Source organism: Pelobates fuscus, chromosome 1, assembly GCF_036172605.1.
Source record: "Pelobates fuscus isolate aPelFus1 chromosome 1, aPelFus1.pri, whole genome shotgun sequence".
NCBI classification, from domain to species: domain Eukaryota; kingdom Metazoa; phylum Chordata; class Amphibia; order Anura; family Pelobatidae; genus Pelobates; species Pelobates fuscus.
Genome location: NC_086317.1, coordinates 426,442,961 through 426,454,788, shown reverse-complemented (window position 1 = coordinate 426,454,788; position 11,828 = coordinate 426,442,961).

Sequence of the window (11,828 nt, the reverse complement as noted above, 5' to 3'; positions counted from 1 at the left end):
ACAGGTTACTGGCTATGGGAGGATAATGTATAATAAACACAGGTTACTGGCTATGGGGGAGATAATGTATAATAAACACAGGTTACTGGCTATGGGGGGATAATGTATAATAAACACAGGTTACTGGCTATGGTGGGATAATGTATAATAAACACAGGTTACTGGCTATGGAGGATAATGTATAATAAACACAGGTTACTGGCTATGGGGGGATAATGTATAATAAACACAGGTTACTGGCTATGGGGGAGATAATGTATAATAAACACAGGTTACTGGCTATGGGGGGATAATGTATAATAAACACAGGTTACTGGCTATGGGGGATAATGTATAATAAACACAGGTTACTGGCTATGGGGGGATAATGTATAATAAACACAGGTTACTGGCTATGGAGGATAATGTATAATAAACACAAACACACACAAAAAAATAATAATACAAAAAAAAAGAATGCAGCTTCAGAATTAATCTAAATTGTATGCTGTCTAGGAGGTGGAAGGGTCTGGGAGGGAGGGTCTGCTGCGGATTGGCTGGAATGTGTCTGCTGACTGTGAGGTACAGGGTCAAAATTTACTCAATGATGACGAATAGGGGGCGGACCGAACATCGCATATGTTCGCCATTCGTGGCGAACGCGAACAAGCTATGTTCGCCAGGAACTATTCGCCAGCGAACTGTTCGGGACATCACTACTGTTCAAGGTGTCTTCACTGTCTGCATAAAGATGCTGAACAATCCCCACAGAGATGTATTGGATAGGACTGGCTGAGATACTCAGTAATTATGATTTCAGGCAGGGGTGGAGTGGAGCATGTGGCGATAGTGGCACTGTGTGGGAATTAAAATAAGAAACATTTCTGTATTTTACACTTACATGCAATCATTTGAATATAAATCAATAGAAACGCTAACATTTGAAATATATGTTTGTATTACTAAAGTTAGAAATTCCCTTTAAAGGAACACTAATTGTTGGAAATATAAATGTCTACTCCTAATGCTATAGTTCCCTGGTGACTGTTTAGGTGACTGGCCTCCCACCCGTAGCGAGAAAAAAAATTTAGTTTTACTTACCATTTCTCCCTCACAGTGCCAGTCCCGCCTCCTTGGCTGAGATCTTCGAGATTGATTATCTCAGCCAATCCACTTCTTTCCCATAGGAAAACATTGAAAGGCTAGTGCGAACGAGTGGCAAAATGCCACGCTGCACCAATCAGATGGTCTGATAGAAATAGCAGAGTTTTACGCTGCTATTTCCTCAAAATCGTGTCTAGTGGCTGTCTGAGTGACAGCCAGTAGAGGCACTTAAACCCTGCAATGAAAACATTGTCTTTCTGCAAGGTTTAAATAGGGTCGAGGTGTCTATAGTGTCTCTTTAAGTTTGCACATTGGTGTCATATAGTATATAGTAAATTATGGTTGACCATCATCACTGCATGTATGAAATATCACAGTGATGACTATTTGTTCTTTCCTTTAAAGCTAGAAAGGTTTTCAGTTCTAGTTTAAGTGGTGTCTAAATCATTTTCAAGAATGTCATATTTCTGACAGCAATGTCTGCCTATGTTTTATGTCTGTACATTGGCATATTCAATTTCCAACCGTTTCATAATAAATTTCCATTGTCATGCATCCACAGATAACATTGTTTGAATTACAGATACAATAAGTTTGAGTAGTTGTATGGCTGTAGGTATAGAACTTTTATTTGACCTCTAAAAGTACGAACATTTTTTTTACTGATTTTGATTAAAGGGGAAATGTTATTTCCCAGGATTTATTAATTTCATGTTTTCCTATCTTCTATATTTGATAAATATATGGTTGCGAGAGTTGAGAAAAAAAATAGCAGGGTTCCAGCTGTCTTATGTAAATTGTATCCAGGAACTGTGATATGTGCATACTGATAGCAGAAAGAGTAAGGCTGCTGTCAGTGTCCAGAGCAGTTGCACTCATCATATGTTATGGATGAACTGCTCATGGGGGATAATCCACTGACCGACGGTGGTTTATGAGCTAAGCAGATCCTATTGCCCATGGGTAGTCTGTAGCTGCAGGCTGGCCCTCTGTAAGGAGTACAGCTAAATCATACTTTAATGGCTATATTTCTTTACTTTAGATATTTATTATTTTTAACTTATTATCTACATAATGTATTAAAAATATGGTCTACTTTTGATACCGGAGAAACTGACGGAAGCCAAGCACAGAGAGATGGACACAGGTTTCTTCAGGAAGGAAGAGATTCTTTATTCGGTTCACCGATCGGGACTCAGAGGGACTAATGTCACCAAAATACAACAAGTTCTGAGCCCCGGACAATAGTGCAGGCTCCTTATATAGGCACATAACTCCTCCCATATTAAGCTCCACCCACACATTCTCTTGACCAATCAATACAAATAAGAATTAACTTCCTGCTTGACCGCATGGCCTGTCCAGCACAATGGAGGAGGAGAATACTACATCCTGTATTCTCGCACATGCTCCGTACACTACTGATCGTATCTTTGCCACGTGCAACCAACCGACCGATACGTCAGCATATGCACGTACACATGCCACGTGGTAATCTCGGCCTACTAAATTTATTTTTACCAAGATTCCACCACATTCCCCCCTTTGATGCCTCTTGATATTTCACAATTACTTGAGGCATCACTTAACCTTGGTTTGCATACACCTCAGGTTACCATGAACCAGACCAGACTTTTCCTATGATGTGAATCCCTCAGCACTCCTCTTCCTGCATTGGTTCTCCCTGATCTAGAGCCTCATATTTATATATGGCCATTATCTGTGATGCAGCCTTCCTTTCTGCTATATTTTCTATCAGGCTTTGCACAGACCTAACTACTAAGGGAATAAGACATGGCAGGAGTAGACACAACATTAAAATCAGTATGACTCCGCCTACCAATGCCTTAAGCCCTCCAAACTGCTCATCCCAGTTACCAAACCAACTACTTGGATTGTACCCTTTCCATACCTGAGTAGGCACATGCGCTAGTTTAACCATATGGCTAGTAAGCTCAGCTATTGCTTGCCCTTCGTCATCTATTTGAAGACAGCAATTGCTCAAGTTAAACTTCCCACATACACCTCCCTCTACTGCCAATAGGTAATCCAAGGCTAATCTATTTTGGTACACTGCTGTCCTCATCCTGGTATTATGCTTCGCTAGAAGATTGAGCGCTTGTGAGGTCTCATTAGTAATTATCTCAACCACCGCCTGTAACCTTATAATGCGGTTGAGCATATAAATTGGGGTTCTATATCCGAATGTACCATCCTCTGCCCATGTGGCTGGCCCATAATAATCTATAATACGCTGGGGAGGCCATTCATCATCTTCCCAAGCACCTATCTCTATGGGTCCCCTTTTCTTCCTATGATTCACATCATATACTTTAACACCCAAGTCTCACCTGTTTCAATAGGTAACAAGAAGAAGGATGGTTTGAGCATACCCAACACACATGCCCCTTCCCAGTCCTGTGGCAACTCCGAATAGGCCTTCTTACCACAGATCCAGTACACATTTGCTGGGGCTTTCCAACTAGATGTGATAGATAAATCAAACCATACGTCCTTTAAATTGGCATATCTTGCAAACGGGTTAGATGGTTCTGAGACATTTGAAGCCGACCACCAAGTTGTATTCTTTGTATCATCATCATAAGCTTTTTGCCCTAGACAAGTTAACTCTCCTACAGAAGTATTAAATATCATTCCTTTCCTTGCTATGCAAACATAACCTATGATGGAGGTCTTTAATCTCCACTCAGATTTACCTCTAACACTCATCTGATAATCGGCTTGTGAAGTTATTAATTGTTTAACTGCCTCAGAACCGGACATTACCTCCTTTGCTTCCCAAGGCCATTGGTCTCCCATGTTAGTACCTCCACACACATAGCAGTTGGTTACATTAAGACTACCGGCAATACTCTCAGCTAAATCTATGAACAGGTTTTTAGCGTTATGGGGGATCTTATTATCTATACTCATCTCTTCATAAAATGAATGGAATACCTGATGAGTTTGGGAGGTTACCGTATCGGTCTCTATCCCTATAAACAATACTGTCCCAGGGTCTAAACCCGTCCCGTATATTTGAAACCCAAATAAGTTACCATATCTATCTAAGAATTGGTCAGGATTATTTATAAGAATATGGACTGGATTGCATTCCATAGACTTACAATATGGGTTGGTAGGCAACTTAGTCACAATCATGTCCTTGTCTGCTGTCTGTCCCCAAGTTGCCCACCCCACACAAGACCAATATGGGCAAAAGTTATAATCCCTATTTGGGCATCTAGGACTCACATACTTATTTTTACTACTGGGACAAATATATTTATCATTAGACCCATACGTTCTCTCCCATCTAAGATCCCCACATACATTCCACGGCTTTCTACCACTTGATATTGCTTTACATGCATCAAATAGCAGAACACCCGAAGAATGTACGGATTCTAACACTGTTTTATTTATTAGGGTCCCCTGAGGATCTCCATTCCTGAGAGTCAACCAAATTGTACGGGGTTGATACTCTGGATTGAAGCACTTAGGTTCTCCTACTCCTAAATGGCACACACTATACTCTACATTTAAGTATCTACACCTAGACACATCACCTTTACACTCATATTGCGAATGCCAAATTAGGGTCTGGGAAATATGGTTACCTGTTCTTGTAGTCTTAATGCATACCTCACAGCTAGGAGTGTCGGTACCTCTACCTTCCTGGATATAAAAATACACATAAATAAACAATATCATTAGCACATCTTTCGTCGGCTGCATCCTCAATCTTCGTCCGTGCGATGGCACCTCAGCTTCCAGGATGTAAGGGCTGCAGGGAATGGAGTTCTGCTCGTCTTCACAGGGGTCCCTTCGAGACTTTCCTGACTTTTAAACTACACGTCGGTGAGCGGACAGGCTTTATTATGGCCTTCTCACTCACTTACCAATCTCTGAAACAATAAAATTTGTAATCGACAAGGTTCCTCGTCACTCCGACTGAGTCGTGCGCTTTAACCGGATCTTGCAGGGATTCTCTGGATCTGGTGTAGCTTGCCAAGAATCTACCGCTGCTGGTTTAACCCTGGAGTGATGAATCCACGGAGTCACTTCGGCCACTTTTATCGCTGTAGGGGTAGACAAAAGAACAACATAAGGACCTCTCCACTTGGGCCCTAACGGTACATTATTCCACTCTTTAATCCACACTTGGTCTCCTGGGTGGTAACTATGAACAGGGGGATAAATATTCACAGGTAATCTATCTTGTACCCATTTCTGTACCTCCTCCATAGTCTTACCCAACTCTACAACCTGCTGCCGGGTAATTCCTTCTCCCAACTGACTCAAATCCCCCCTTAAGTTACCAAGTACGGGAGGTGGACGCCCATACATGATTTCAAAAGGAGAAAGACCCATCCTTCTGGTAGGTGTACTGCGAATTCGCAATAGAGCTATAGGCAAAAGGACGTTCCACTTAAGTTGGGTTTCCTGACACATTTTTGCCAACTGATTCTTAATAGTTCTATTCATTCTCTCTACTTTACCAGAACTCTGAGGTCTATATGCTGTATGAAGTCTCCACTTAATACCAAGCATATGAGTCAGTTGTTGTAGGCACTGGTGAACAAAAGCTGGACCATTGTCCGATCCTATAGAGCAGGGTAGTCCATATCGGGGTATTATTTCTCGTAGCAGGAATCTCACAACTTCTCCTGCTTTCTCTGTACGAGTAGGACATGCTTCTACCCAGCCTGAATAGGTGCACACAACTACTAGTAGGTAGCGATGTCCACCAGATTTAGGCATTACTGTATAGTCAATTTGTAGATCGGACATAGGGAGTCCCCCCATATACTGAACTCCTGGTGGCTTTACTGGTCCTTGCCTTGCATTATTTTTAGCACACGTTACACATCTTCGTACAATGGCTTGAGTTAAGTTGGACAATCTTGGTATGTAGAAATGTTTTCTGAGAAATTCTTCTGTACTATCTCTTCCAGAATGCGTCCCATTATGATAGTTTTGGACAATTTCTACCGCTAGTGATGCTGGAATAACTATTCTCCCATCTTCTAGCTGATACCATTTGTTCTCCAGGTACTTTCCAGGTTCAGTCTTTAACCACTCCTCTTCTTGAGCTGTATAAACTGGAGTCCATTGAGACAGTGGAGTCGGTATAAGAGCAGCTATATGTTCCACATATTCCTGTCTTCCTGATTCAGCGGCACGCTTTGCTGCACTATCTGCCATCCGATTTCCTTTGGTTACATCACCATCTCCTCTCAGATGCGCTCGACAATGTATAATACCGACTTCTTTCGGTTCCCATACTGCTTCCAATAGTTGTAGTATTTCAGCTGCGTACTTGATTTCTTTGCCCTCTGAATTCAATAGTCCTCTTTCTTTATACAAAGCTCCGTGGGCATGAGTGGTTAAAAACGCATACTTGGAGTCCGTGTAGATGTTTACTCTCAAACCTTCAGCCAATTGTAACGCTCGTGTCAGTGCTATCAATTCTGCCTTTTGTGCTGATGTTCCTTTTGACAGTGGCCGAGCTTCTATCACCTTATCTATCGTTGTTACTGCATATCCTGCATAGCGAATCCCTTCTTTCACATAACTACTGCCGTCTGTATAATATTGGACATCGGGGTTCTGGATGGGAAAATCACGAAGATCTGGTCTACTTGAAAATACTTCATCCATCACTTCCAAACAATCGTGTCGACTTTCAGTAGGTTGCGGCAGAAGGGTAGCTGGATTTAAGGTATTTACAGTCTCTAAATGCACTCTTGGGTTTTCACACAACATTGCTTGATACTTGGTCATACGGCTATTACTGAACCAATGATTTCCTTTGTAATCCAACAACGTCTGTACTGCATGTGGGACTCGTACATAAAGTTCTTGACCCAGAGTGAGTTTATCGGCTTCAGCTACCAGCAGGGCAGCTGCAGCTACAGCTCTTAGACAAGGTGGAAGACCGCTGGCCACTGCATCCAGTTGCTTAGACATATAGGCAACAGGTCTTTGCCATGATCCCAAGTACTGTGTCAATACTCCCATAGCCATTCTTCTTTGCTCGTGTACATACAGGTAGAATGGTCGTGTGTGATCAGGTAGACCTAATGCTGGGGCACTCATCAAAGCCCTCTTCACATCTTCAAATGCCGTTTGCTGTTCTTGAGTCCATAGGAACTGGGTCGTGTTCTGTACCCTTAATAGATGCATACAGAGGTTTCGCCAATATCGCGTAACTGGGAATCCATATCCTACAGAAGCCTGCTGCCCCCAAGAACTCTTGCACTTGTCTTCTATTCTTGGGTATTGGTATTTGGCACACAGCTTCTTTTCTCTCTGGCCCCATTATTCTTTGACCTTCAGAGATATGGAATCCCAGATATTTGACAGTTGGCAAACACAACTGAGCCTTCTTCCTAGACACCTTGTATCCTGCCTTCCAGAGCATGTGTAGTAGATCGTGTGTTGCTTGCTGACATATTTCTCTTGTAACTGCTGCTATCAACAAGTCGTCTACATATTGTAATAATACACACTCTCCTGGGATGGACTTGAAATCCAGTAGATCTTGACTCAGAGATGAACCAAATAGGGTGGGTGAGTTTTTAAACCCTTGGGGCAGTCTTGTCCAAGTCATCTGGCGTTTCGTGCCCGTTACAGCGTTTTCCCATTGGAAAGCGAAGATACATTGGCTTTCTGCAGCAATTCGGAGGCAAAAGAAGGCATCTTTGAGGTCTAAGACTGTAAAATAAGTAGCCCCGCCCGGAATTAAAGCAAGCAGGTTATACGGATTGGGCACAACTGGGTGTATACTGACAACCGCATCATTGACTGCTCTCAAGTCCTGTACAGGGCGATACTCATCTGTACCGGGCTTTTGAACAGGCAGCAATGGGGTGTTCCAGGGGGAAGTACAGAATTTTAGGATACCATACCGTATGAACTTATCCAGATAAGATTGAATATTTTTCTTAGCCTTCTGCGGGATGTGATATTGCCGTAGGCTCACTGGATAAACCCCAAGCTCAATTTTAGTTCAATTTGAATGGGTGAAATATTGCGGGCCAGTCCTGGTGGGTTGTTCTCTGCCCAAACTCCTGGTATGTTGAATAAGGATTCATCACTCTTAGGGTTTTGGCTAGTCAACACTGTATAAAGTCGCCATTCTTCTTCCTTTGGTACGGATAATGTCATAATACCTGAAGGTCCATTAAACTTTAAGGATGTTGTTCCGTTTGGTAGGAACGTAATCTGCGCTTGTAATTTGGATAGCATATCACGTCCCAACAATTGGACTGGACATTCAGGCATGTAAAGGAATTGATGTTTTACTACGTGGCCTCCCAATGTACATTGTCGACTTTTAAGAACCGGTTTTGCAGCACTCCTTCCAGTTGCTCCTATCACGGTAATAGTTCTTCCAGATGGAGGAGCAACTAGGTCAGTCACCACCGAATGTTCAGCACCAGTGTCAATCATGAATGCACTCCTTTTTCCCCCTATTGATACTTCGACCATAGGCTCCGCTCGACCAAGGGGGATGGAGCCCGGTCGGTATCAATAGTTCTCCATGACCGTGTCAGCCAATCCTACAAAGTCCCTATCTTCCCTATCGCGGGACCTTTGCGCTGCGGGATAGTATCTATCTTCTCTTACACTTCCTCTATTACCATTATTACTCCCTCCGGGACCTCCTCTACCTCTCGCTCTGCCTCTAAAGTTTCCATAACCTGCCCTGGGTGGGTCTCTCTCGTACTGCTCTCTTTTTGGACACTCACTTCTCCAATGCCCTTCTTCTCTACAATACGCGCACTGATTCCTACTCAGGGGTTCCCTATTCCACCTACTATCGCCTCTATCTGGGCCCCGTCTATCTACGCCTGCGATCGCTACCGCTAGCATATCCGCCTTTTTACGCATCTTGCGCTCTTCCTCTTTCTTACTTTCTGATTCCCTATTCATGTACACCTTATTTGCTACCTCCATTAGTTGGGTGATGGACATTCCTGCAAACCCTTCTAACTTCTGTAGCTTGCGCTTAATTTCTCCGTAGGCTTGGCTGTCAAAGGCAGAGTTTACCATTCGGGAATTCTCAGTGTCTTCCGGATTAAAGGGGGTATACAAGCGGTATGCCTCCAATAATCGGTCATAAAAGACACTAGGCGCTTCATCACTTTTCTGAATCACCTCAACCGTCTTTGACATATTTATAGCTTTCTTCCCTCCAGCTTTCATGCCAGCAATTATAGCGTCTCTGTAGGCTTTTAGATGAACCATATCTGCACCATTAACATCCCAGTCGGGATCAGTATTAGGATAATGAGTTGCGGCCCATGCTGCTGGATTTGCTTGGTTTAAAGTACGGGCTTCTTCCTCCAGTGCTTTAATAGCCGCTTGATTTATCCTAGTCCTCTCCTCATTGTTAAATAATGTCATTAATAACTGCTGGCAATCAGCCCAAGTGGGATTATGCGTCTGGACTATCGAGGTGAACAGGTCGGTCATGGCTTGTGGCTTTTCAGTATACGAGGAATTGTGGGTCTTCCAATTCAAGAGATCGGTAGTCGTGAACGGGACATATACGAAGACTGGGTCAGCATACACCATCTGACCTAAAGCATCAAGGTAGGCTGACCCAGGATTCAAATGAAGAGGCATCTGGTAATGTTTGGGTTGTTCGGTACCGGTCAGTTGTCGGGTTAGTATAGGGCTTCGTGGTGGGGCGTCAGTTAGGGGTTCCGGTCGGGGGGTAGTAAGACGTGGGGATGTAGAGGCTTTATTGTGGGGAAGGCCGGTGAATAGAATATTCCGAGCCGGGCTAGAGGAAGCCTGACCGGAAGCTTGAAGTGGCGCCACATCGGGATAGATGGACTGAACGGGGGCTGGTGTCGGAAGGGGAGGTTTAGTATGGCGTGGGGTGGATTCTGAGCTGGAGGAGGAAGTGGAAGTAGGTGGGGACAACGGGGGAGGGGGTGTAGAACTTCCTGTACTTGTATCACCTCCCCCTACAGGGAAATAAGGGGGCGGCATAGGGATCTCGGACTCAGGGGGCGTGTCCAAAATGGGCCTAACCATGGTCCTAGTGGACAAACAAGTCCTGGCCACCATGAGGCGACATTGCTCCTCGTGGCATACTCGGATCCATCTTGGCGAGTCGTTTACGGCCTGCCTCCAACAATCAATGTATGGAAACTGTCCGAAAAGTTCAGGCCTACCTGATACAGCCACGTGTACACGCTGTACCAGATTTGGATCCAAACTGCCACGTGGCGGCCATGCCGCAACCAAAGTAGGCCATTCCCTAGTGCACAAGGTGATCAAACGGGCAGGAGACATCTTAACCCCAAAATCACATACTGTGAATCCCTTTTAAAAATTCTTTACCATACATCCTAAGGGATCCAAAATCGTCGACTCCGACGCGCCCATACTTATCAATGGAGCGTCGTTGACTACGAATGCTATACACACATTCTATGCAACAGTCACACCCATTTCCTTCGGCAACAGCACCACGTGGTACAGTTACCAAGTGAAACGTACACAATAACACAATAAAAACACTCAGGGAATTCCCGTACACACACAGCTGTTACACCAGTCACTAAGTAATCGATATTATGCCCTTTGGTGAAACTATACAGTCACCCACGCTATAATTCCTTATATATAAATTACCCGTCTATAACACACCCCAGTAACATCGTCTTTTACAAACAGCAGTTACAGTACGGTTAGCATAGGTCAAAGTACAATTTAAGGTCACAATACAATTATTAGTGGTTATGGTGTTAGACATGCAATAGACGACAATTATTAGTACTTATATACAGTGTCAGTAAATATACAGGGTTATGGTACCGTGCACTATAATACAGCAACACACTATTAACACTCTCGCTAGACGGCAGAGCTCACGCTATCTAACAAGATATACACGCTACTAAACAATCTTTATCACATATACAATTCCCAACTAATCTATTGGCCAGTACCTTGATGGACTACCTAAAACTATCTACATCCGTTTTGGTTAGCCACACTGCCCAAGCACCACATATAGCGAACTAGAGGGCGGAATTTACAACAGAACCCTTTTAGTCTTTCTACTCTATCAATAGTCTAGTGGGTTCCAAATTTACACGCCTTCCCACTTAGCCAAGATAGGTTGAGAGCTAGCGGACCGAATTTACACAGACGCCGCTTAGTCTCCCGGTCCCTCCGACCTAGCGAACAAATTGTACACCCTAGAACGCTAGTCTAGACAAGACACCGGTGTCCGGCTAGGGCTATTTACACAGAACCCCGCCTGACTCCAAACCAAATCAAACGGTCTTACTAAAGAGCGTTCGATTGAGCGGTGCACCCCTAGTGGGTCCGCTGTCTAAAACAGCGGTCGTCTTACCTCCTCGTTCCTGAACCTGAGTTCACACTCATCGACGGGGACACCCCAGCACTTACTACGTAGAGGCCGATGATCTCCTGGACAACAGACCAGTGGCGCCGAGACGAAGGGAGGTCCACGCAGAAGTTCAGGGGTGCAGCCGTAGAGAACGTGGGCAAATGCACCAAATGATACCGGAGAAACTGACGGAAGCCAAGCACAGAGAGATGGACACAGGTTTCTTCAGGAAGGAAGAGATTCTTTATTCGGTTCACCGATCGGGACTCAGAGGGACTAATGTCACCAAAATACAACAAGTTCTGAGCCCCGGACAATAGTGCAGGCTCCTTATATAGGCACATAACTCCTCCCATATTAAGCT